Here is a 27,118-nt window from a genome sequence, read left to right on the forward strand (position 1 = left end):
ATGAGTGAGTTGATACACACTCCTTTGTATCATCTAAAACACAAGGTGTAGCTTGGCACCCCACATGTTGGAGACTCGATCTATCGATTGGGTTAAATCAATCCGACGTTAATTAACTTATATGATGATATAATTAACTAATTCAGAAGGCCAATAAAGGGTATTGGGCCCCTAGAGTCGTTAACTAGACTGATACATGGGCCTAGAGGCTCATACGCAAATGGTCTTTTGGACGTCGGTAGATATAATTAAGTTTTAGGGGTTTTATGGAAAATACCCACTTAGGTTAAGTAGGGGAAGGCCCTGAACAAAGTTCACCCAGGTCAGAATTGTTCAGGGGATGTTCCCCTTCTTCTCCATTCTCCCCACAACCCTTCTCCACGCCCGATGCGATCGAGATGGTGTAACGATGATGGTGGAGGTAGAACGGGGGTCGTCAATGAGAAGGAGGAGATTCGACATGCTAAGGATTGCGTGGATATGTCTAGAGGCTGCACACGTGAGCAGCTCAACTCGTCCTACTTCGGAATCTAAGAAATCACAAATGCGATCCATGGAAAGGTACTTCGTTTTATGTTTTTAATGATGTCGTTTGATTCCGTTCAATGCTTCCACTGCGGAATGTTTCCATTTATTGATCTATGTCAAGGCCTCTAGAACCCACCACGAGGTACCTTTTGGCGATGTCATCCTACGGTCATACATCTGTCGATGCAGAGTGCCGAAGGGGGGGGGGCGATGGGGGGGGGAGGGGTTGATGGTGCTATGCCGGTGGCGGCACGACATTGCTCGACTGGCGACGTGGCGCGACTTAAGAGCCGTGATGCAAGAGAGGAGTTGGAAGGAGGAGCGAGGTGATGTGGCATGGACCACGGTGCGTGTCTTCCACAGTGAACAATAGCGGCAATTGGCGTGCTGCACGATATGTGAGGTGCGGCGCAGACCGTGTGCATCATTGAGCACGAGCGCACAGATGGCATGGTGATGTGACAATGGCGCGTCGGCACCGTAGGTGATGGTGGTAGGAATGGTGGCTCGAGCAGCGGCGCCGACGATGGTGGTGCAGGCGGTGGCCTACAGTTGAGGTGCCAGCACAGCGGACGGGCCCGCGGAGGTCTAGCAGCGGCTAGGTTGACCGAGCACGGTCCGAGACAGCCGTGGGTGGCCAATGGTGGCTACAGATGACCGAGGGTGCCTGAGAGAGGCCGAGGGCAGCCGAGAGTGGCTGTGGCCTCAGCTGGCGTTAGCGCAGCCTTGGGTGTTGCTGGCGTGGCCGCAGCTTGCAGTTGCGGCTGTGGTTGCGACCAGCTGCCGCTAGGCTAGCGCGGCCTCGGCTACTGGTGACACGACTGTGGCTGCGGCCACGGCTGTGCCTTGAAATTGTGACTGGTGGCGACTACGGGTTGCGGATACAATCACGATCTGCTGTGCACGCGGGCTGTGGCCGTGAGTGGCTGCAGTTGTGGTTGGCACCACCTCGGTTGTCGTTGGCGCAGCTACGGCTTGTAGCCCCGGATGCAGATGCGGCCGCGGCCAACGATGGTTGTGCCTTGCAACCGTGACTGGTGGCGATAGGGGGTTGCGGCTACGGTCACGATTGGCTATGGCCACAAGCTATGGCCGCGATCGGCTACAACCGTGACTTGAACCGGGGAGCGGCGACTGGCCTAGGGTTCTGGCAGTGGCGGTTCTTCAAAGCCGATGTTGGGATCCCGACTGGCTGATCTTGGGCGACCGGGCGGCGGAGGCGGCCCCAGGCTTTGGTGGGGGAGCGGCGGCTACCTAGGGTTCCGACAAGTGAGTCCCGACGAAACGTGATTCAGCAAAACGTGGAACGGGCGATGGCTATCGGCCCTGTTCCCATTCTGTCCTCCTCATTTTTTCCTCCTTTTTTCCCATATTTTTTTCTTCCTGTCTCAAGAGGTTGTTGGGCTACCCTTCTTTTTTCCAAAAATTCACAAAGACTGTCTCTCAGGGCGCCCTCTCCTTCCCCTATGTAGGGAGGGTGATGGGCCCTAAGAAGGGACCAAAAGAGGGGGTGGCCCATTAGGAAAGGGGCCCCTCTTAAGACCACTAATATAGTTGTTTAAAAAAAAAACAAAAAGAGAAGAGGGTTTGAAGGGGAAAAGACAAAAGGAAAAGGGCTTTTACGAGGATAATGGCCCGAGAAAACCAAAACTATCTAGATCCCTTCGCCCTCGCCTTGGGGTGCCGATCTGAGGGGGCTCGAGCCGACGGGTGTCACCGGCGACGCTGGGAGCTTTGGCATCGTCCTTGATGGAGTGGGGTCTCGTGCTCCATTAGGTACAATTAAATCAGATAACTAGTAGGGTTTTATAGAGACTCATATCATAGTCGCTTTGAGGCATTTTATTGAACACTCACTAATGTGGAACGGTATGATGGGATCGAATGTATGTTCCAGTGTCAATTAGGCAAGTGAAATGCAGATGGGAACCAATCCTGATGTGGCATAAATTTGTTGAGGCATACATACTCGGGCGTTGAAAGACACAAGTGATCAATAAATCATGCTGAGAGGGTCCTGGGTATGCCATGAGGCTCCTAATGACCCTAGTGTTGGGTTGAAGACCAATGGTGCGAGTATGACTACTACCGCTAGTGAACACACCCTTGATAGCTTAACCAAAGGCGTAATGTACCAAATCCTATCCCTCAGAATGATAACCCTATTTATCCCTATCCTAATCCTAGCTGTGGCGACACACTTTAAGGTACTAAAAGAAATAAATGAACATGGAAAGGGGAAACTGCGAGCGTACCTACAGGTGGGGCCTAGTAGTTTGATAATGGCAATGTAAGTTTGGTATGAGCCCAGTGGTGTAAGTTTGGTGTCTATGACGTGGTGGGACAAGGCGTGATGGCAACAACCCAAGAAGTCATTCAACGGGTGTAGAGCTCATAGTCAATCTGAGGGCGGTGTTGACGTGAGCAAATTAACGGGGGGATTAGTGGAGCAGGCGGCGTTGACACATGGTGGCAGCGAGAGGCTGCACGGAGATAGTGCGAGTGGCACAATCAGGCCGATTGTGGCATTTCAGAGTGGGCAATGCAATGGCACAGTAGCAGGGTGTGACACACAAAGGCGGTGGCAACGACACTAGTGGGGCGGTCGGGATTGGCGTGATGTCGGTGTACATTGGCAGCACACTAGTGGTGTGGTCAGGATCGGCGTGGCAACGAGGTTAAGCCTAGGCTGAAGGCGGCAAGAATCAGCGTGGCTTGAATAGGGACATTGAGAGTGCAGTGTGCAACACGATTCAAGGCGGCAATGATGTCAGCAAGGGCCCATAATGCAAGCAAGTCTGACGATGGAGGTGTGACTGCAGATGGAAGTAAACAATAGTAGTGGCAGTCCGAACAGCGATTGCTGCCGCGTTGGCTTGAACGATGGGTATGTGAAAGTGACAGGGGCATGGTGGGGACATGCATGTGGAGGGAGTGGTATTGACGCGTAATGGGCTTGTGGCAAGAGTAGAGCGGGTTGCTGGAGGTGTGGGGCACAAGGATGGTACTAGCAGCGGCATGAAAAGCAGGTCCGTGGTGGTTGTAGGGGAGCTGCTGTGAGCACCCGATAGGTGCAAGCGAGAAGCAAGCATGGGCACACGGATGTAGTGGTGCGGTGCACGGGACAGGTGATGGTGGCGTTTGCTACAAGTACTACGGCTATGACAGCGGCTAAAGTGGGTTAGGGTTTCCCAAAGGGCATCCAAATTCATAGTGGAATTTTCCTAATCATGATGAAAACATAAAATAAAATAAAATAAAAATAAACATGTTCTTTGTTTCTCTCTTCTCCTCTATCTCAAATGAGGGTAACCCCCCGTTCGCCCTTACATATGGGGTGAATATGGGCGTCCCCCTTAGAAGTTAAGAAGAAAGGCCAACATGTTGGGTCTTATGGGCCTCTCTAAAAAGAAGAGGCCCACACATAGGCCCCCCCACACACATACACATGGGCCAGACATAATGCTGAACATAGGAACATGTAGACCCAATACAAGGCCTTCAAAGTTAAAAAGAAGCCTTAAAAACATGAACGAAGATAACGTCAACCTCAGAGGGCCTGCTTACTAGGCTGAATACTTTATGGCCGAGTCTCTCCTTCAGCCCTTGCACCTTGAGCTAGCTGAGACCGGTCTTCAGTGCTAGATTATCCTCATCACTCACCTTGCCTCGGGAAATTTTTGTGATTTTTCTATATGTTCATGATGATTTCATCTAATACAAATACTGAAAAATAGGTATTAAATACACATGCCCACACGTCTTTTTATTGTTAGTAACTACATAAATACATAAATCTCACACCCACTTATTTCCCATCTATATTATTTTACTCTGTCTGTTTTAACCTACACATTTAAACTCATATAAGATGAAACAAAAATATTATCACCTTATGTTTTTTATTCTAACATTTTTCACCATATATAATTAAATAAACTCTTATAAATTAGATAATAACTATAATTATAACATGATAAATGCATGGTTTTTTGCATCCATTTTAGATGATTTTGGTATTCTTAATTAAGAATTTATCTTGCTATTATTTGAATTAAATGAATATTTACGCATTAGCTAAAAAAATCCAATTTCTGAACATTATGGTTACTTTCAAGTAACCACCTTGACGTCTCTTAAGTCAATAAGTTTGATTACTGATGACTATTTTATAGTTCCAAATGTGAAGAAATTTACAGAAATAAAAAGATACAGTTCTTAGTGAATTGCAGAATTTTCGTTAGCTTAGAGATTCTACAAAGGGGCTTGAAAGGATCACGCAGACTTGTGTACCCTAAAGAGAAATCTGATAGAGATGGGCCACTACCTAACCTACCCAATGGTCTCTCAAAAGCCTTACAAAGAAAGAAGCTGAAGATCACAAGGGGAAGCTCTCAACCCATGGAGAAAAAGAGGCAAAATGGTGAGAAAAGAGGGCACAAAAGGATATTTTAGTAATTCTTCATATGTATAAATACCTTTTTCTCCCTCATTTTCCCTCATTGTGAACATGCAATTGCAAGATGCTGGCCAGTAGGACAACACACTTTCAGAATCCAGATTGTTCAGCCTATTGGATGTAAGTTTGTTGAAAATTTCTCTTAATCTCATCTCTTGTTTGCATTTTAAAAATCCTGATCCTGGAAAAATATAAGGATCTGGACTTGACAGGAAGCTTTGAGGGCTCACCAGACTTGCATTGAGGTTTTAGGAACCTAGATTTCTATTTTCCCATCATTATCTATTCATTTGCCCTTTAAATCCATCACTTTCTCACTCTAAACACCTATTTTCCCCACATTCTATCTCTAGAATCAATCTTTTCACTCTATAAAAACTTCATGCATATACCTAATTTGTTCCCTAAAGTTTATAAAAAATCTCCATCATTTGCTCCTTCAAATTCCATTTCAAACTTCTTCTTCACCCATTGTTCACTTTCTCTCTTGATTTCTTCATTTCATCCATTTTCTCCCTCTAAGATCTGCCCTTCTCTCTCTATGGTCTGTAATATTCTCCCAATAGATCCTCCATTATTCCTCCAAATCCCAAAAAATCACGTAAAAAATCAGTGTTTACCCCTTAAAAGCTTGAGTTTCACCCATCTTCGATGATGCTGTGTGGTGGTGTGCTCTGCACGTCAGTGCTCGAGGTGGCATGAGCCTTTTCTGCCCACCTTTCACGCACGTGCACAGCGATGCAACTGCTGGGCAGAAGAGCATCTTTCGGGTGATGGCCGAATTTTGGGGTAAGTACAGATGGGCCCCGATCTTGTTCAAATCGCTTCGAACCAGATCGAACTGTGTCAAACCTCTTAATTTTAGCTTAATTATTTTTTAGAAGTTATAAAAAATTGAGAAAAATAATTAAAATTAATATAAATAATTTCAACTGAATTTTAATATTTTAAAAAATTGAAAAAATATAACTCTTGTTTAATTATTTCTAGTGACTTTGGGGTAAATTTAATTCTATAATGAATTTTTTCTATTTTTGGTGATTAACTAAAATAGTAAAATTAGTTTAAAAGATTTTTAGTGTTTTGTTTATATTTATGCATTAATTTAAATCATAGAATTTATATAACTTAATTGAAAATCCCAAAAATTCACAAAAATCATATTATTCAATTTTAAACTCATTTCCCTCATTTTAAGCTTAAAAATTCTAATATTTTGGTTAATTCTTAATTAAAACAACGACAATAAACCTCTAAGTTTTTACCAATCTATTACTATTGGACTTATCATATATTTTTACCTATCTATTACTATTAAACTCATATTATATATAACACTTCTCTTCTTCTAAAAAAATCATATACTTTTGTTATTATCATTTAAAGTTGGTATCACAATATACTAAATAAACACCACTATTAAGTAACTCACAATATATTAATCCATAACAACTATATCTACCTCCTATCTTAATCATAACCTACAACTTAATCAAATTAAATAACCTTCATATACCTCTACCTTGTTAGTTTTATATACCTCTTCCACAACCTATCTTAATACATTCCTTTATTATAATACTATAAATAAAATTTATCATCCTACACAATATTACTCCTAATTAATGACATAGCTATCATTCTACTGATAACTATCTCACCTCTTCCTTTTACTACTTTCTATCGCCAATTATTATTATTTATCATATATAATCATAATTTCTCCACTTACATATCTACTACTTTCTACTTATCTTCACCTTTCAATATGTATTTAGTATTATCATTTCTTTTGCTCGTCATATAACTATTTTATCCTATCAACCTTATTATCATATTAAATTCAATTCTAAGGGGCACATCATGTGGAAATGAACTAACTCCTAACCATAGACATTTGAGTGCGTTTTATATAATAACACATTTGATTTGACTTTGAAAAATTAAATCATAACAACACAATGATATCACAGAAAAGATTCATCGAAGTATATCATATTATGATATTTTTAAATATTAAAACAGTTAACTACGTGAGTTATCACACTTTTAAGGATTTAATATAGTTTTAGGTTGATATTCTGATTTTGTGGATTTAGGTGAATCTTTTGAAAAATTTCGACTTCATATTCTAAAAGAACTAAAATTTAAAATTCAGAATATACAGTTTATTTTTTTGTTTTTCACTCAGAGAGATGACTTTCAAAGATGAAATATAAATTTAATAAAATTTTATGACATAGAATTTACTTTTCAAAAATTTATCAAACTTTTTTCAGATTTAAAATGTGCCTTCCATGAGTTGCCACATCGAATGGCAATTAATCACACATTTCCGTAATGATTAGCTATGATAATCTTTGTAACTAAAGCACAATTATGACATCACAGATCTCGATCCCATAATGTACGAATCATTATCTAGCATGCTGATACATTCTTTTGCAAGAGTAACATGGAAAAATGAAAAAAAGCCATTTAAAACGTGATAAATAAGATCGAGAATAGAGAAAAAACAATAAAAGTGAAGAAAAAAATAGTCAAAAGTTGTGGCGGTACACGTGGCACGCATGTGTACCATCGCAGATCAATAAAAAAAGGAAAAAGTGCTGACGCTGCAATCAGAAACAGGTCCCCCGTCAGACACTATCAACATAGTATTCCCGTTCTCTAATGTGAATAACATGTGTCAGCAGCACATCATTCAAGAAAAAAAAAATTGAATATTTGATGATTGATAATATCAAATTTAGGGGTTTTAATTTGTCATTTGTAATTGATATTATTCAATAATAATATATTTAACTGTACTTAGGAATATTTAGCCGGTGATGTACAAATTGTCTCCATGAGGAACGATGATTAAGGATTTAATTTTCTTAATATGGTGATTAACAACACGAGAAAATATAAAGACAATAATAGACTAGTCGAGATAGTGATATCGAGTAGTGTGTTGTATACAGCTATAATTCAACTTAAATTAGCAAGAAAAGAGGAATTTAATGTAGAATTATGCGAATCAATATGTGGGTGAGATAGTGAACATGAAGGATACGATAGAGATTGAATGCAGGACCAGTGTGATGGAAAAGATAGATAGGAAATATGGGGAATATAAGGTAGTGGAATGATAGTGAAAAAAAGGTTATAGTATAATCTAACTAAGCTAACTATGATGTCGGGAAACGAAACAACGTGAGGCAAAGACACTTACCTTATAACCTTACGTTCCACTGGGATCACTATGATTCTTGAGTGCCGGTCAGCTCCCCCTCTTCTCCAATGATTCTTCGCACGCATCCAAGAAACCAAGAACACACTGGATGGATCTCAAAATATTTACTATTCTTTTAATTAAAAGATGATTCTGCATGTTCTTTTAATGAAATGATGAGACTTTTGTACCAGGATGAACGTCACCATGTCAATATTGTAAATTCCTTGATCCTCGCTGAGACAAACATGATTGTTCATGGATTTTGTATATTTTAATCAGCCCACAACAACTAGGAAGCATGATCAGGATGAATTTTAAAGGCTATGGATGGAAAGATGAAGGGTATGGATGTAAAGTGGAAGGGGAGACAAAGCAGTGCTGAAAATTTCAGCTCCAACGAAGTTGTAGATCATCAGATATTGCCATTTGAAGTTGGATCAATCCTAGCCCTTAATTGTTTCTCTTTCCTCATTATCGTCTCTGACACTTTCTCATTTTCCATTTTTGATTGAACTGTCACGTCGTTCAAAATTCAATGTCTTCCCATCTTCCGCGCTTGAGCTTCTTGTCTTCCGTGCTCAATCTTCTCCTCTTCCGTGCCACGTGTAAATGCATTTGGAAAAAGGCAAAAGTAAGGAACGATACTTATTATATATTAAATAAGGTACTAGCACGTAACTGATGTGGCAGTGCATTATTTCACACTACGTCATCTGTTCTCCTCTTTTTTCCCAACCAGCAATTGACACCCAAGAGCCATATGTACAAGTGTGGCCACAAGTACACTTGGCGGCATGTCGTGCAGCCATGTCTCCTACTGTTATTTCAAAGGAAAAGTTCATTTTTATCATTTTCTTCCTCGGCCCTCGCGTGCATTTATTGCAAAACGCCTCCTTTTATTGATTTATCCACATCACCCTTTCTCTGAAAAATCTGGAAATCAATTGGTCAGTCATAAATGCAATAAAAGCTTAAATGATTGCTCGGCTAAATGATTGGTTGACGTCAATAGTTAACTAGGTTAACAATTGGATGTTGCCAATCAATTTGTCATTGTTCAACAAATCGAATGGTGGCAGGTGGTGGTGCAAAATACAATAAAGGCTACAAAATATTCTAAAATTCATATTAAATAAAATAAAATCCCAAAAATACAAGTAAATATATTTTTCTACTTACCAAATTCATATCTTTCCACTTTTAATGTCAAAAAATTACAGATAAATCATATATTGTCTCAAAAAGTTATATTATTATAGAATCTATTATTATAAAAATCATATATATATATATATGCATAAAGTATAGAACAATTTTCTAAAATTAAATTTTATCATAATTTTGATAATAAGAAAAATATAAGTATTTAATGCAAATAAACATATAAATACGATCAGATTCAAATACTAAACATGCATGTTATCATAGATATGGTGCACTACGATGCTACACCACATCATGGAATAATCAATTAATTAAAAAGTGACTTTTCTCCTTTTTAGTGAATGTACACGTGGGGGATTTGATGCAAATAAATCCATAAGATTGGGCAACATGTAATATTTGAGGATTCAACAGCTCAACTGAAATGCAAAGAGAAGAGTGTGAGCACCAATGATGAGGAGACCGAAAAATCAAGGGCTAGGATTGCTCCAAATCATGATATTTGACAATCCATAAGTCCGATATAGCTGAAATATCAGCGTTGTTTTATATTACCAACCTCTTTCCATTCATACCAGTTGAACTATAAGTAGAGGCCTAGATCACTGTGAAAATCATCTTTGAATTTGCTTCCTAGTTATGTGGGCTGGTTATTTTTGGTGTGTGGGAAGAAGCATTAGAGAAGAAGGGGAGCTTGCCTACGCTGGCAAATTACCATGATCCTGGCAGAGCATATGAATGTATCATAATCATCTTCACCTTACGTTACTCTGTTTTGATATCATCAATAGCATAATTTGGTGAGTCACCCAAACAAGAAAGGTCCCGCATATCATTTTATATGATCAGCGGTCTCATTGATGCTATGCCCAAAAAATTAACAAGGAGAAGAGGAATCAACAAACAGTCAAGGTTCCAACGAGGAATAATGAAGAAATGAAGAAGCTAATCAATGAAGGTTATGAAGTAAATGACCCCAAGAAGTAGAATACAGAGGGAAACCCTGTTACGAGTAAGCAGAGAGGAAAGATCTCCAGAGATTCCTATCTCATTCCATTCTTGAGGCCCGACCAGTAACCAATGGCGAAAACTAAAAATCTATGGTTTCAAGGTTATCTTTGCCCTTTACATGACCTCCATATGTCAACGTAATCTCGTTTTGATGGGGGACCATATAGCCTTGAAGACCTTTCTTCTTTGCTTTTGTTCGCACATGTTTGCACCCCAGTATGGTCCTATATTTTTGTGTGTAAGCGAGCCCATCTGTGGACATGTATGTGGAGCTTACTCTTATAAGGGGTCTCTATGACACTTTTTGGGCCTTTTCCCCTTTATTCCTAAGGGGGAAGGCCCATATTTCCCCTATAAGAGATGGGAGATGCCCATCGTTAGAGGAAGGAGAAGAAAAAAAGAGTACAATGTAGCCCTTGAGTTTTTTTCTAGGGTTTTTAGCTATTTTTCTAGTTTAGTTTTAGAGTTTGAAATAATTACGTAAGTACCCCTTGAGAAGGAAAATTAGGGTTTCGTCAAAGCCCTCGCTAGTGTGCTGACAACGACATCACGCGCGTCGCCATCTCCATTGCCGCAGGTCTGTCAAGCCGCCGCCAGTCGTGGCCAGGTAGCCAGCCGTGGCCTTAGCCACTACCACCGGACAGGGCCGCAGCCGATTGCGACCATAGCCAAAAGCCGCTGCAACTGGCCACGATCGCAAGCCATGGGCGCGATAGACGTAGCCGCGGATTCAGCCATCCACAGAAGGCTGCGGCCGCAAGCCGCAACTACAACAGCCGTAGTCAAGGCCGCAGCCGACTACACCCAATCGTAGTTGCAAGCCACGACCGCAACTACCATAGCCGCTGCCACAACCTTCATAGCCGAGTTTGCGACCACCATAGCTGCGGCCACTACTGCCGTAGCCATGGCTGCAGCTGCTGCCACTGACTAGGGCCGCAGCCACACCCACAACATCAGTCGCAAGTCTCACTTGCGACCGTCGTAGCCTAGGCCGTTGTCGGCCGTAGCCATAGTCGCCCTCCATGACTGACAGCCCCTAGCCGTGGCCACCACCACAGTCAGTAGTCATAGCCACAACGATCACCATGTCCCATCACCATGCCCACCGATGCCTACACGCGCTGCTGAGTTTCCCATCGCTTGATGTTGTCCTCACTACCATGCTTGCCACGAAGCCTATCGCCGCGTCTACCTGCCCTCGCCTAACCGCATCGTCACACCTACACTCACCACAATGCCTTCACGCACCGCCGTGCCTACACGCATCGCAATGCCCACACGTGTTGTTGAGCCTCCATGCACCGTCCCACCTACCTATGCCGCCGCGCCTACCTACGGTCGTTGTTGCGTCTCATTACCGAGCTCTCCTCCAATCCCGTTGCTGCGTCTACTTGTGACGCGCCTACACTCACCGCCTCGCCCACACATGATGCAACACCTACACCCGATGCTGCGCCTACCTGTACCGTCGTGTCTACTTGTGCCGTCGCACCTACTTGTGCTGTCGCGCCTACCTTCCCCGCCACGCCTACCTTTGCAGCTGTGCTTATCCTAGCCGCTGTGTACTTGCGGCATTGCGCCTACCTTCGTTGCCACGTCTATCCGTGCCATGCGCGTGCCTAATGTTCTCTAGAGTATCTTAAAGGGGAGTAATTGCTGGATGACCCGTCTTCACTAGTTTACTATCACGAAGTACATGCCGCCGCATGAAGAACATCAACTATTGTAGGAAGAATAGCCGTCGCTGTCGCCAACGCCTACATGTGTCTGCTGATAGCTAGCTTTATGCCTGTCATCGTCATCGTGGTGACGCTTTACATTGTCGTCGTTGAAGTCTGATGCATACCTCGTTACAGCTGTCCTGTGCCTTTGCGCTATTGCGCCATCTAATGCCTGCCGCTATAGTCTTCTAAAGTAGCTTCAAGGGGGATGTCGCTGAACGACATGTTGTTGCCAGTTCACAGCTGCGAAGTGCATGCCACAGTAAGAAAAACAGCTGCCGCTCTCACCATTGACGCCTATCTTTGTTGCCTATAGCGAGCCCTACTCGAGGTTCACCCTATCACCATTGCCTACGCGGCTATCTGCACCGTTGCTATAGTGATTAGCTGTCCTACTCTTGTGGTGTATCACGAGCCACTCGATCCCAGCACCTCATGTTACATCACATTTCATCATTAACGTACGATTCACTTAATCATGGCTTACTGTATTCAATGCATTCTCTACCCTACTCACGTCATTTCGCTCGTCATTCTATATTCATCACCACTTTATGTTCGTTTCACGTTTGAATTATAACTATATACAATCCATGACTTGATATTACTATTTTTCTTGGTAAGTTCACTTCATATTAAGAATTATCTCCTCTCATATAAATAACACAATAATAAGAATGTTAAGTCTTTAATCATTGTTCCCTGTGGAGACGATCCATACCCATCACTAGCTAAGAGTATTGATTACTGGCTTATATATTTATTATATCGTCCTAATTAACGACAAAATTAAAATCCAAATTTCAAGATTATCAATTGGGGTCCTTACTGGGGAACGATAGCCATGAAGGATTTTATTTATTTATTTGGTGATTTTCTAGAAAGTAATAATCTTAATTTGAGAAGTGCAATCAGCACCACGAGGCTGAGGGAGATAAGAAGGGAAGGCGCAGGTCTCATAATAAGAACTCTTTAATATTTACTCTTTCTATAATATATCTCATCATGAATGGTAGATGATCACTTAAGCAAATTGAAAATGAAAGTGAAGGAGATAAAGGGGAGGCTTCAAATAATAGAGATTTTATTATAAATGAAAATGAGGGAAATAGATGATGAAAGTTATGAATACTCTGCTCCTAAAAAATATGAGCCACTTACTAAGATTAATGCTCCCATACAAAGGCTGAAGGCGGTCTTTTTAAGGTGGAATGGGGCACTGTGAAGCCTGAACATGGACCATTTAGTGACAATGGGCTCTGGTGGCTTAAAGTTGGCTCAGACATCCAATGCTGACCCAACTTTAGGTTAAGCCGGCCTAGTAACTACCACTAAATGGTGGGACCTGTACATGGCTACACAAGCACCACTTGGCATAGACTGAGTCAGACCCCATCTGCTATAGGCAGTCCTGCCCCTACCCGTGGGAGAGGTACATCTGAGCAATTCCAGGTAGGCTCACATCATGAGTGGATAGCTCCATCTCTATAGGTGTCCCATATGGAAAGTGCTACCTAGGAGGGCTGTCCATGTGGCCCGTGCCAGCTGGGTACAAAAATAAATTCAGAATGTCAGCGCCTAGTGAGATTCGATCCCAGGACCTTAAGGTCGATGGACTAAATCAATTACCCGTAAACAGTTATAAAAAAATCAGGAAATTATATTATTGATTTATTGACATGAATAATTTAATTTTAAATAAACCATAGATATAATCTAGAAATTTAGGTTTCCCTTATTTCAGTTGAATAATTTTCAAGTTAAAGATGAAAGTGGATACTCACCCACGAGCAACAGAATTGAAGGTGGTATGCGTGATAGTGGAAACAAAGACTACTAGTGATGATAACCTAGGATTAGGAAAAAATGAGTTAGAAAAAGCTGAATATCACACGAACCTCATCTTCAATGCCCAACGGGCCAAGAGGTGCATTTTCTTCACGTTTCTTGAATTGAGCATCACTCCTTCAATCAATCGCTCTTGGAGTACAAGAACGAACACAAATGAGATTATGAATGAGCAACTCACTTTGCAAATATAATTAGTAACAAAATTCAAGGGTGCCTTTTGTATAAGGACGGGAATTCCTCCCTATATATCTAAAAAGGTGGATGGATAGGGGAGGGAAAGATGGAACTGCCCTAAATATTTCAGCCAGGAACTCCTGAATTGTTAGACATCATTGCTTCAATTTGGACCAATCTAAGTGGATGCCCGTGGGGTATGTATGTCCAGGAACTGAAGAAGTCAAAAAAAATATGGAAAATATTTAAATAAATTCAATGTTATATTTTTATGATTTGTAAATTTATGTATTTTATGATTTTAACATTAGAAAATTCTGTAGAAATACTAAAATATCCAGAAAATGAGATTATCAATCTCAAAGATCACTAAAACTTATAAAATTTTAAAGATATTTTATTTTTGAAATTTATGTTAGAAAATTATGTCAAGATACCATAAAATATATGAAAATAGAACTTCATTCCAAAAATTTGAGAAATCATTTTAAGCTAGAATAACATAGATTTATAATAATTTTAATTAGAATAAAAAATAAAATACATGAAACTATGTCAAAATTTAGCAGGTTGTTTGTGATTATTAGAGGGGAGGGGGATATCCCTTGTATTTTGAGACATGGTTTGTGGACTAATAGATCAGGGTTTAGGTTTTCCACAATGATATGACATAAGCCTCGCCCTTTTAGCCAAATGAGTTGGATGACATATGGGGATGGAGGATGATATGTTAATCAAGTTCTTTAAGGATAACTACAGACCACGGCTACACTAGAAGTGGCATTATGGAAGGGCCAAGGGTATGTTTTTTCCTCAAGTCCAAGAATTTTATTTTCCGCCATGCGTGGCAATGAAACCGCTTTACACTATTGGTTGGATGATTAGTCATCTTGATACCCCTTGTGTGCAGAGCTGCCAAAAATGCACATGACCATGGTTAGGGAGTGTTAGGATGGCCCATGGAGCTTATGTTCAGCAGCAACATGTCAGAACAAAGGGCAGAGGATTCTTAGAAGACCCAACAGTCCCTATTGCGTCTATGACCTGCGATCAGGGCATAAGATGGGTAGGTATGGTCATACATATCTTCCTTCATCAGGGGTGCATATCCACTATTGTTAGGCCCCTAACTAGGCGGCATTCCCTGCCTAGAGGCCTGCGTGCTTATTGGGAGGGCATGTCCGTTGTATTTCGGCTCACGACATTTTAAGGACTGAGTCATAATGGGTAGCGATGCCCAATACCTGATCTTTCAGGCCATTGCCACTGTCGATGGTGATACACGGCAGACTGTGCACGAGCTCGTCCGCGCCCAGGGCGGGACGGATCGGGTATGATCCGCGCATGCTGGGCGCGCGGGCTGAACGTTGTGTGTGCGCGCGTGCCAAGCGCCGAGCGCCAATGCCAAGCGCCACGCGCGGGCGCCAACGCTACCCGCCAGCGCCAAGCACTGCGTGCGGGTGCGGGACGCGCAGGCCGGGGGGCGGGCCGTGGTTGCAGTGCGCGTAGTTGTGCGGGGTGCCGCGCAGCGGCCGCGCGGGCAGCGCGCGCATTGCGTGTGCAGGGCGCGGGGCTGGGAGACATCCTGCCAAGAGACTAAGGCATGTGGCGCACTGAGAGCGCCGAGACGGCATAGTGGGGGCGTAGCGCTCCGGCAGGTAGTGCTGGGCGCGCAGCGCCCAGCTTGGGGCGTCGAATGCGGCGGCATCGCGTAGACTGCGCGCTGGAGTGTCGACACGGGTGGCGGTGGCGTGTATGATCGTCAAGGCAGGGGTGGCGTGGGTGATTGCCAGGCACGCGGGCATGCGGCGCCGAACTCAGCGCACTTGTGTAGCGGCGGAGCAGGCGCGCGTGCGCGGAGTGGCGGCCCTGAGGCAGTGTGGCGACATTACCTCGGCGCAAGGTGCCTCGTTTCGTTCGTTGTAACACCCCTCGTCTTCCCTCATGTAATTATCCCCAATGACGATGTACTCTTTATGATATAAATGCAATGACCCTATTCACTGATGGTGCCTGGCACCCCCATCTCCTCTAACCCCTTCTAAGCGATCTTAAGCAATTGAAAAAGCTTCCGCTGCAAGAGATCAAAGCTGCTCAGTATTCTGCTCCAAGCACTCAGGCCGACACACGCCAATTCGGAGCAAGAAACCTAGCTCGAGATTTGACCGTGTGACAACTATCCATACAAAGATAAACAGAGGAGGAACTGTCCATCATCAACGTATGTCATGTCATATGGACTTCAAAAATCCCCCAAAACTCCAGATGTTTGGGTCGTTGTTCCTTAGACAAAGAGCTGGCCATTAAAAGCTCTAAGAGAGTGCTTTAATGGAGGGTGAAGAAGATTGTTCCCATCAAAAGCTTTAATAGAGTGCTTTAATAAATACTTTCTTTTAATGCCCGCTCACTTGGGAAGTGTTGGCTGGCCAATCTATGATAGGGGTGGATGTCTCCACAGAGGAGTCCCTTTGGAACTCTATATGGATTGGGGTACCAATGGGATGTGATTAACACGTATGGCTGTTTTTTGTGCATGGTAGCATGGGGAAATACAGTTGTACTGCAATGAGGTCATCTTCAAAGGATTAGAGAGATCACCGGTCAGCGTTGTGCACGAGGTGGAGAGCTTAACTTTGGTTAGGTTTAGAGTGAAGTGAACTGAGGTTGTGGGAACCCCTTGCATCAAGAGTGTATTTATTACCTTTTATTTATAACTTGCATCAAGGGTGGGGGACCAACAATCTCTGTTGACCTTCCCCCACTTTTTTCTCCACATCAAATAGTCTGAATTTTCAATGTCCCATTACTTCGAGCAATTGGACTTTTCAACATTAGAATATTTCAAATTTTTTGTCTTCTCTTGTATTAAAACATCAAGAAAATATTTGTTAAAAGCCTGGGATGAATCGAAAATAACTCCCGAAAGGGGATTTCTTGAACACTGTAGAGAGAGAGATCTAGCGCCGATTCTTTAAATTTCTTATTCCTGAGAGAGAAGTCATTTTCATGTAGTCTTATTGAAAGTAATTATGCTCTTCATTTTTGGTGAGGCCCTATTGCACAAATTTGCCAAGCAATATCATTTTCTATTTAATTGAGTACTTGGATAATTCTTCTTGCGGTAAGTTTATTTCAATTTAACTTTAAAATACCCACATTATTACATTAATTTAGTAAATTTAAATAGGCAGTGATCTTTGGCCAATTTTTGGAGTTCCAAAAAAAATTATAATTTACTAAAAAAGTAGCTCGAGAAATACTCTATTCGATATATATTTGTTGTTCCTATCTATCGATTGCCACATCACCACATAACATCTGACATTTTAAATCTGAATTATTCACAAATTGATCCGAGCATAGAGTTCAATTAACAAGAATGCGCATTCAAAAATCCACTCGGTGTATGCGTTGACCCTAATTCTGGCGTCCTATGTAAATGCATATAAATTCCAAAATCTTATTCCATTCTCTACGTGTATTCGTCTAATTGACGGCTCTTTAAGGTCTATCGGGGAGACTTAAATGTAACGAGAACGTCGCCCGCCAGTGAATTTGCAGAAACAAACAACACGCAGACGTTCTTTATTTGAATATCTTAGTCAGATGCTTGAAGGTCGCAGTCAAACTGCTAATCCCTCAAGCTACGTCCGATCCGATAATTGACGACAAACTATGTCACCGATTAGAGCACAAATTCAACAAACAAGAGGGATGAATCAGCCTGAAGGATACAGAAGTTCTCCCAAGGAAGGATTGGTGATCGTGTAAACCCCATCTACCACAAGATTATGCCCATTGACATATCTGGACTCGTTGCTGGCAAGATAGAGCGCGTCATGGGCAATATCTTCGGCCTTCAACGGCGAGACTTTCAGCACTGAACTCTTCTCCACGGCATTCTCCACTACCTTAGCGTCGATGCCAAGCGCGTTGCATGCCAAAGGCGTAGGCACAAGATGCGGAGAAATGCAGTTCACTCTCACACCGTGCCGACCAAGCTCCTGTTGAATACTAGAAGAGGGAGATTGTGAAGAGAGACTAAGAATGAGTAAGAGAGAATGGGACTAGAAGAGAATCCCATATCGAACAAGTAAAACCGTTTACATATTTATAGAGGTTTTGAGGCGGTGGGGAGTAAATACGACACCGCCTATCGTACTAGCCATCATGCCTTCTGTCATCATGACGGCTGTCAGAGCAGCTGCCAGGTCGATGTCGCCGCCTTCTGTCTCCTTGGGAGAGCACGCCCCGTACTGGAGAGTGTCGCATCAGGTATGGATATGGCGTCGCTTTATCGTTGGTGGCGGTAGCCATATGTCGCTCCAAAAGCTTCTGTGTCTCGTCAGCGACCTTGTCGTCTGACGACTGTACGGAGGTACTCAAGGGCGTCGCATTCTGTTTAACAGGCCCCCGCAAAATGAACGGGGTATCCACGTGTAGTTTTGAGCGAAGCGTCTGGAAGCGCCTCTTGCCCAAGGGTTTTATAAAAATGTCTGCAAGTTGATCGTGAGAAGAGATACAGGAGATATGAAGTTTACCAAGTGACACTCTCTCCCTAACAAAGTGGAATGCTATTTCAATGTGTTTAGTTCGAGAGTGAAACACGGGATTTTTCTTGAGATAAGTTGCTCCTAAATTGTCACACCAGAGAGTTGGTGGATTACCTGAATGTACACCCAGTTTGGTAAGAAGAGACTCTACCGAGATGATTTCAGCTGTTGCATGTGCAATTGCTTTATACTCTGCTTCGGTGCTGGAGAGAGAGACCGTTGCCTGTTTCTTTGATTACCAACTGATGAGATTAGAGCCTAGAAAGATGAAATAACCATGAGTTGACCGGTGGTCAATTGGATCACCGGCCCAGTCAGAGTCACTATAAACATGGAGATGCTCTAAGGCACCTCAAATATATTTAAGGGCGTACCCATTTGTACCATTTAGATATCTTAGTAACTGTTTCACAGCAATCCAATGTTTTTCATGTGGATCATGCATGTGTTGGCATGCTTTATTAACGGCATAAGCGATATCCGGCCGTGTAGTTGTAAGATATTGTAGACTCCCTACAACTTTACAATAAAGTTTGGGGTCTAGTCTTTTATCAGATTGTACTGATGAGTGTTCGGCACTAGTAGTAGGGGTACTTGTGGGTTTACATGAACCCATATTTTCCATTTGTAAAATTTTGGATAGATACTTCGATTGAGAGAGAAAGATACCGTTTGGATGTGGAATTAGTTCGATACCCAAGAAGTACTTGGCACAACTAAGGTCCCGGGCAGGAAAAGTACTTTGCAGAGTTGCAATTGTTTCTGAAATAGTAGACATATTAGACCCAATAATGAGGATGTCATCAACGTAAACTAATAAAAATAATTGACAGAGGGGAGAATTTCTGAAGAATAGGGATGTGTCCGTTTTGGAACTAAGAAAACCATTGCGAGGGAGAAAATCAGACAGTCGTTTATGCCACATCCGTGGGGATTGTTTAAGTCCATATAAGGACCTTTTGAGTAGACAAACATGATTAGGATAGGACTGGTTAACGAATCCAGGCGGCTGGCACATGTAAATAGTTTCCGTTAATTCCCCATGAAAAAATGCATTCGATATGTCTAGTTGTTTTATGATCCAGTTTTGATTAAGTGCAATACTTAAAAGGAGACGAATAGTGGTTATTTTTACTTCGGGGCTAAACGTTTTGTGATAATCAATTCCCTCCAGTTGGCTAAATTCTTGGGCTACGAGTCGGGCCTTACATCTTTCTAAGGTCCCGTCAGCTCGTAGCTTGTGTTTGTAGACCCACTTGGAACCAACAACGTTGATTCCAGATGGGGGTGCAATTAAGGTCCATGTTTTATTCTGATGGAGCGCTGACATTTCGGCATCCATTGCCTGTTTCCAGGGTGGTGAGGCAAGTGCTTCACTAATAGTTTTAGGTTCATTGTGTACCTGTAATTGGAGAGCGTTTGCATTATTGAGAGTTCGAGCTCGTTCCCTTGAAGAGTGTGGGAGGTTGAGGAGATCGTAAATGTAATGAGTACGAAGTGGTGGAGTGGAGGCAGGTGTACCCGGTGAAGTGGACGGGGATATAGTCGAGTCGGAAGGTTTCTCTGGTGTCGTGTCGTGCAGGTGCTGATGCTGTCGTCTGTTGCCGTCCGAGAGAGAAGGTGCTGATTTCTCGACGCTAGTCGACTTCAGCACATTGGCTGCTGGAGGAAAGAGTGAAATTGTATAATGGCTCTCGTCAGCCGTAGGTTTGGATCCTAGAATGCCATCTGCAGTTAAGGGCTTGTTAAATGATGATGAAAAGGGAAAAATAGTTTCATTAAAGATTACATCTCGTGAGATGTAAAGTCGATTGGTGCATATAGCTAGGCAGCGATATCCTTTATGCATAGAAGAATAACCTAAGAAAACACATTGCTTAGATCAAGGGGAGAGTTTATTTTTCTGGTAAGGACGAAGATTTGGAAAGCATAGACATCCAAATACCTTCAAAAAGGTGTAATCTGGTGATTTCAGAAATAAGAGTTCATAGGGAGACTTATTCGCTAATGTTGGTGTGATCATCCGGTTGATCAGGTAGGCCGCCGTCGTGACTGCCTTATCCCAGAACTTGAGTGGAAGTGAAGCTTGATAGAGCATGCTGAGGGTCGTTTCAACTATGTGGCGATGCTTGCGCTCAGCCGTGCCATTCTGCTCCGGAGTGTGACGGCAAGAGACCTGGTGTTTTATTCCGCAAGATAAAAAATATTTAGACAAAGATTGATACTCACCTCCCCAGTCAGACTGGAAGTATTGAATCTTTGCGGTGAACAAGTTTTCAACCATTCGTTGAAAAGTGATGAAAGTAGACTGCACGTCGCTTTTCGCCTTTAGTGGATACAACCAAGTGTACCTTCTATATTCATCGACAAACGTCACATAGTAAGAGTAGCCGAGGTGAGATACCTGCGGAGCTGGACCCCATAAGTCAGAGTGTATGACTTGAAGGGGGTTCCTTGCTCTGAATGGGTTCGCCTGAAATGGTAACCTATGGGATTTTGCTATGCAACAGGACGAACACAAAAAAGATGAAATAGTTTGAGATAATGGTAACCCAAAACGCGAGACAATCTGTTTCAAAACATTGAAGGCCGGATGGCCGAGGCGAAGGTGCCAAATGTCTGGTGACCGTTTCTCGCCCAAAAAAGGCAACTGCTTGTAAAGGACTGATGTAGTAGAGCCCATCACGAACCGTGCCAGTGAGGAGCAGCTCCCCCGTTGTTCGATCCTTTACATAGCAGGCATTGGGGTGAAATTCAACAAAAACATGATTGTCAGTTGTCAATTTATGGATTGATAGAAGATTTTTCGAGATTTGGGAAGATGAAGACACTTTTGAAGAAGTAATGGGCGATAGTCACGAGCGGAAGGTATATACGAATTTCCGAAAGATTTAATTGACAAACCTGATCCATCGCCCACATAGAGTTGTTCTGACCCGGCGTAGGGGACGACATTGGTCAGATTGTGAGGTTGAGCCGTAATGTGATGAGTGGCTCCGCTGTCTGGGTACCATGCTTGTTGGTACGGGTGTTGTCGTGCTGGGGCAGTAGAGCCAGCATACGAAGCAGTGTACCCTTGCGGTGGTCGTCCAAACACTGAAGCTGATTGAGCCACGGTTGACTGATTCTTGAGGGATCGGCAGTCAGGAGCGCGATGTCCTTGCTTTAGGCACAGTTGGCATCTTGGAATAAATCTGCCAGTACGCCCTTCGCGACCATGGTTTTTTCCATTTCGTTGACCCGTGCGGGTGTTGTCGTCGCGGTATGAGCTGGCTTGTTGAGAGTGTTGTGCTTGGACTTGTAGCCATAGGTGCGATGGGAGTCAGAGCAGCCTCGTCGTTGCTTTCGAAGTTGTCCAGGGAGACCTCCGCTCAAAGAGAAGCGAGGAGATCATCGAAGGAGAGATTTTTGTTGCGAGTAGTGATTCCAGTGCGAAAGGAGCGAAACTTGGGTCCGAGGCCTCGGAGGAAAATGAATTTTACCGTTCTATCAGCAACAAACTCGCCAGCATTGATTATTTCGGCCAGAAGATGGCGAAACTCTGAGATATACTCATCAAGGGACTTAGAGCCCTTTTTAATGGAGTGAAACCGCGAAGTCAACTCCATTATCCGCGATTCTGATGCGGAGGATAGCTCGGTGCTAAGCTTCTCCCATGCAGCTCGTGCCGTGGCACAGCCCGAGACAACTGGAAGAAGCTCAGCAGACAGAGACGAAATAATCGTAGATAGTACCTGTTGGTCGCTGCGCTTCCACGGAGTGTTTTCATCATTGGTATCCTCCTCCTTAGGTGGCAAAGGGTGCGTGAGATGTCGCCGAAGACGTTGTGCCTTTATGATGGGCACTATTTGAATTTTCCATAGCAGATAGTTGGTCTTTGTGAGCTTGAGCGTAGCACCAGGAGTGGGAACTCGTGCTTGATGGTCGCCACCAGGTGGAGGGGATGGAGGGACCAGCATGGCCAAAGGTCGTGGAAGGTCGTCGGTGGAAGCGCTCCCAGCATCGTGTGGCTCTGATACCATGTTGGATAATAGAAGAGGGAGATCGTGAAGAGAGACTAAGAATGAGTAAGAGAGAATGGGATTAGAAGAGAATCCCATAACGAACAAGTAAAACCGTTTACATATTTATAGAGGTTTTCAGGCGGTGGGGAGTGAATACGACACCGCCTATTGTACTAGCCACCATGCCTTCTGTCATCATGATGGCTGTCAGAGTAGCTGCCAGGTCGACGTCGCTGCCTTCTGTCTCCTTGGGAGAGCGCGACCAGTACTAGAGAGTGTCGCATCAGGTATGGACAGGGCGTCGCTTTATCGTTGGTGGCGGTAGCCGTATGTCGCTCCAGAAGCTTCTGTGTCTCGTCAGCGACCTTGTCGTCTGATGACTGTACGGAGGTACTCAAGGGCGTCGCATTCTGTTTGACAGCTCCACGGCGGCGTCCTTTGTCAGACCCACCACTGCATGCTTCGATGCCGTGTAAGGGGAAACCGTTAACCCCGCAGAGACAGAAGCTACACTGGCGGTGTTTATGATACTCCCACTCCCCGTTGCCGCCATGGCTCGTCCGGCATGCTTGATCCCCATTAAAACGCCGATAACGTTCACTGCTAACTGTCTCTCCACGTCTGATTTACCGATTTCGGTGATGGGCTTGGAAGGGATGATAATTCCGGCGTTGTTGAACATGATGTCGAGTCGGGAATTAGACTTAACGGCGGTCTCTACAGCTACCTGGACGTCGTCCTCGACCGTCACGTCGCAACGGATAAATGACGCGACTCCTCCTTGATCGACGATTTCTCTGCAGACTTGTTGGCCCTTCTCGTTCTGGATGTCGGCTACGACGACCTTGGCGCCATGGCGGGCGAAAAGCTTGGCGGTGCTCTCGCCGATCCCGCTGGCTCCTCCTGTGATAAGGGCTACCTTTCCCTCCAGACTGCAACAAGAACAACGACGGGAGGGTTATTCAAACTGTTGAAAAATACAGTTGACAAAGAAAGAGGATTAATTTGCCGTGCTCTACGTGTAGAGTTTGGAACAAAATAAGTTTAATTTACTGTGTGATGAAAAAACTAAGACGACAGAAATTAGAGACTATGGCGAGCGTCATACCGTCGCCCAAGGAGGAGAGAACTGGAGAGATCGTCATGGCGGATTTTAGACAATTAAGAAGGTGTACAAAGAGCTGCTTGTATCCAGTTAGGTCCTGAGTAACTTATTATATAGAGAGGACCTTTGCCAATTTGTTTTTGCTGAAAGAGACATCTTAGATGGAAGCATCCGGAAGATGTTTTGATCAAGCCAACCTACCTAATTTTGCTGAACTCATCCACGTTAGGTCTGAACAAGTCAGCAAAATCTGGATTTTGCAGTTAATTATGTTGCTTTGGCCGACGGAAATTGGGATACATTTAATTACTGTAAAACACACCTAGATTTCATGAAGAATCATACTTCTCAATTGGGACCCCTCATGCTCCGGCTCCCTTTTTCTCCAGCGAGTAAGCCAAATGATCATAATTACTGATAGGTTACTGGGTTAAGTGCCATTTTAAATGCCATCCTCAACGACGGCAATGGCGTTTACGAGTACGCAACCCCAACTAGGGGGAATATATTATCCGCATACTCGATGATCTGATAAACAGTGGGGGGGAACTGAATTATTGGTAGATGATTATGATATATTTTTATTTAGAACTGAATTATGCCCTCATTCACTAGGTGATCTAGACAGTTAAAAAGGCACAGTGAGAAAGTGAGGCTTAAAGGAAAAGATAATATCCAAGATGGTACTAAGAAATAACCCAAAGAGTGCGTGAAAATACTGTGGTCTGTCGTTGTTAGATCAGGATATATAACCTTCATAAATCATTATCTAGTAGATAGGTCAATGGCTACTAAATGATAAATTTGTAAATATCTAAAAGTCACCCTTTGTCATTAGCTTTCTCCTTTGTTAGTATAAATCAACAATAGAAACATCAAATATATGTATATACTCAGTATGATGTAATGTACAAGGTAGATCATCAACATACCATCATGTTATTTTACGGCTGGCTTCAAAACTATTGTAAGTTTCGTATCACACGTGGCTACAGTTCATGGCAAAGGGCCATCCGATAGGCGATCATGATCAGTCACGGTGGTCTGATCAAGTGTCCTTTTCTCTTAAGGTTTACAAACAGATAAATACCATTATACTCTTCTTGTGTATGAACGCGGGATTTATTCACTGGAGAGCATTTCATTTTTTGACAAATACTTGACCGTGTTTCGATTAGTCGACTGTAGAACGCCAATATTTGTTTATTTATTTGTTACACTTACTAAGCCAAATGTTATCAAGGAAATACCTTGATAGAGTTGACATACTGACTAAAGAGCTAATTAAGCTAGACATTAAGGAATTCTGAAGTGACCAGTTTTAAAATAGACATGGTATTCCATTCAACATATATTTTATATTCTATCCAAGATAGCTCCACAAAAACCCAGTAAAATTATGATCTCTATTTTTTCACATTTAATCTCAATATGTAATTCAATATTAAAAAAGCACATTATTTATCTAAATGTCAAGTCGCCATATTAAAAAAGTACATTATTTTATCAGCTTTCACAAAGTATTTCGCAACGAAAGTGTCAAATCGCCATATTAAAGTCCAAAGGTATATTGAAGTTATCTCACCTACTAACGAGGCCCACTGAGACTGTAGATGCCCCATTGGAAAGTCTCACACGCAACTAGGATCGTCAAGAGTCAATAGGATTATCCGGTACTCAGGCTAACATTCTTTGTTTTAATTCCTTACATGGTTGCAAGAAGACTTTTAACCAAGATAAGAGTAAAGTTCTCAAGCTTCTTCCACTCTGACTTTTCTTGAAAGGCAAGCCCTTTCGCAAACTCGGGCAGATGGTTAACAGACGAGAGGGAAGTAACATGGATTAGTTAGAAGAAAAGACTGGTGATCTAGAAACCTCCGTCCACGACAAGGTTATGCCCGTTACTAAACTACTCCAACGCCGGGACTTTCAGTACTGAACCCTTGCCCACGGCAGACTTGATTACCTTAATGTCAATCCTACGCCCATCGCAGGACAAAGGCGAAGCCACAAAATAAGGACAAATATTACACAGCAGTAGACATGTTATGCCACTTCTATATTGCCACATGGTTACTTTTATTGGGAAAGCTTGATAAGAATAAATATAAAACCACAAGTAATTCAGTGATTTCAATAACATGTAACCATGTGGATTTGACCCTTATTGAGGAAATCATAAATTTGTTCAAGAAATCACATGGTTTATATTATTGTATCTCAAGATTATGAAATAAAAAATAATCATAATTGATGCTAGAATATAGTGGGAGAAGCTCCCACATAGAAAATGGATGCTTTAAGTATAGTCATCATCAATGAATGCAGAATTATTTTAACTTCATAAACTTGAAATTTATGCCTTGAATTCATTAATCAACCATAGATTTGAAGATTGTGTCTTCTACTATGGCGTCATATATATTAATCTGAATTATGAAACACCGATTCAAATGTTCTTGTTTTGATAAATCCAAATCGTATTTACAGTTTCTGGTTGACCACATCTATCAGGAAGTTTAATTCACCGATGTTATTTCTCTACCTCTCTTTCCATGAATCAGGAAATCAGAAAAAATATTTTGTCTTGTTTCTGTGAATCAAAAGAAAAAATAGAAACACTCTATTCTGAAAAGCGGAGTTAAAATTGAAAAGTTTAGCCATTTTTGCAAAAACTTTATGTGAAACCAAAAATTAAATTTAAAATTTTAACCACTTTGGCAAAACATAAGGAAATTTACTTACGTTCTGAAAAAAATAATCTAAAGTTCAATTATACATACCTGATCTATATTATAAAGAACCAAAATAAGTTTTTAGAAAGAAACATAATGTGTGGCTTCAATGTTAAAGGAAAGTTTCAAAATTTGAAAACATTATTATCAATACGACGAATTTAAATATGTAATTTCTAATATATTTTTTTAAATAGAACATTTATGTTTCTACAAGTATAAATCTTAATTTATAGTCAAAATTAATACTTATTTATCTCTGAATTAGATAATTAATTTTTTCTCTTTTGGATGGATATGTATATTTTAAGAGAGATAAATTTATTGATTAGTGGGGGAGGATGAGAAGAAGTTTTATTAGTTCAGGATCATAGAAGACTTATGTGAGTCAATAAATGTATCTCAGAACTGGTGCTTTCCATCACAATGAATAAATAAAGTGATAGAAATAACCTCATTTAAAATATCTCAATCACAAATTAAAATTGGGGAGGGTTCTGTCATCCAAACACAAATAATGGATGATCCAAAACTGAGGGCGAAGCGAACATAGTACTAATTTTGACAAAGCTGAGGTTATAGATGAAATG

At 42.3% G+C, this 27,118-nt stretch overlaps 1 pseudogene; it reads right to left on the reverse strand.

The window, feature by feature from the left end:
- Positions 1 to 17,850: 17,850 nt before the first annotated feature.
- LOC144706040 (momilactone A synthase pseudogene) lies at positions 17,851 to 23,634 on the reverse strand (annotated as a pseudogene).
- Between the last annotated feature and the right edge of the window lie 3,484 nt (positions 23,635 to 27,118).

Source organism: Wolffia australiana, chromosome 7 (assembly GCF_029677425.1).
Source record: "Wolffia australiana isolate 7733 chromosome 7, ASM2967742v1".
NCBI lineage: Eukaryota > Viridiplantae > Streptophyta > Magnoliopsida > Alismatales > Araceae > Wolffia > Wolffia australiana.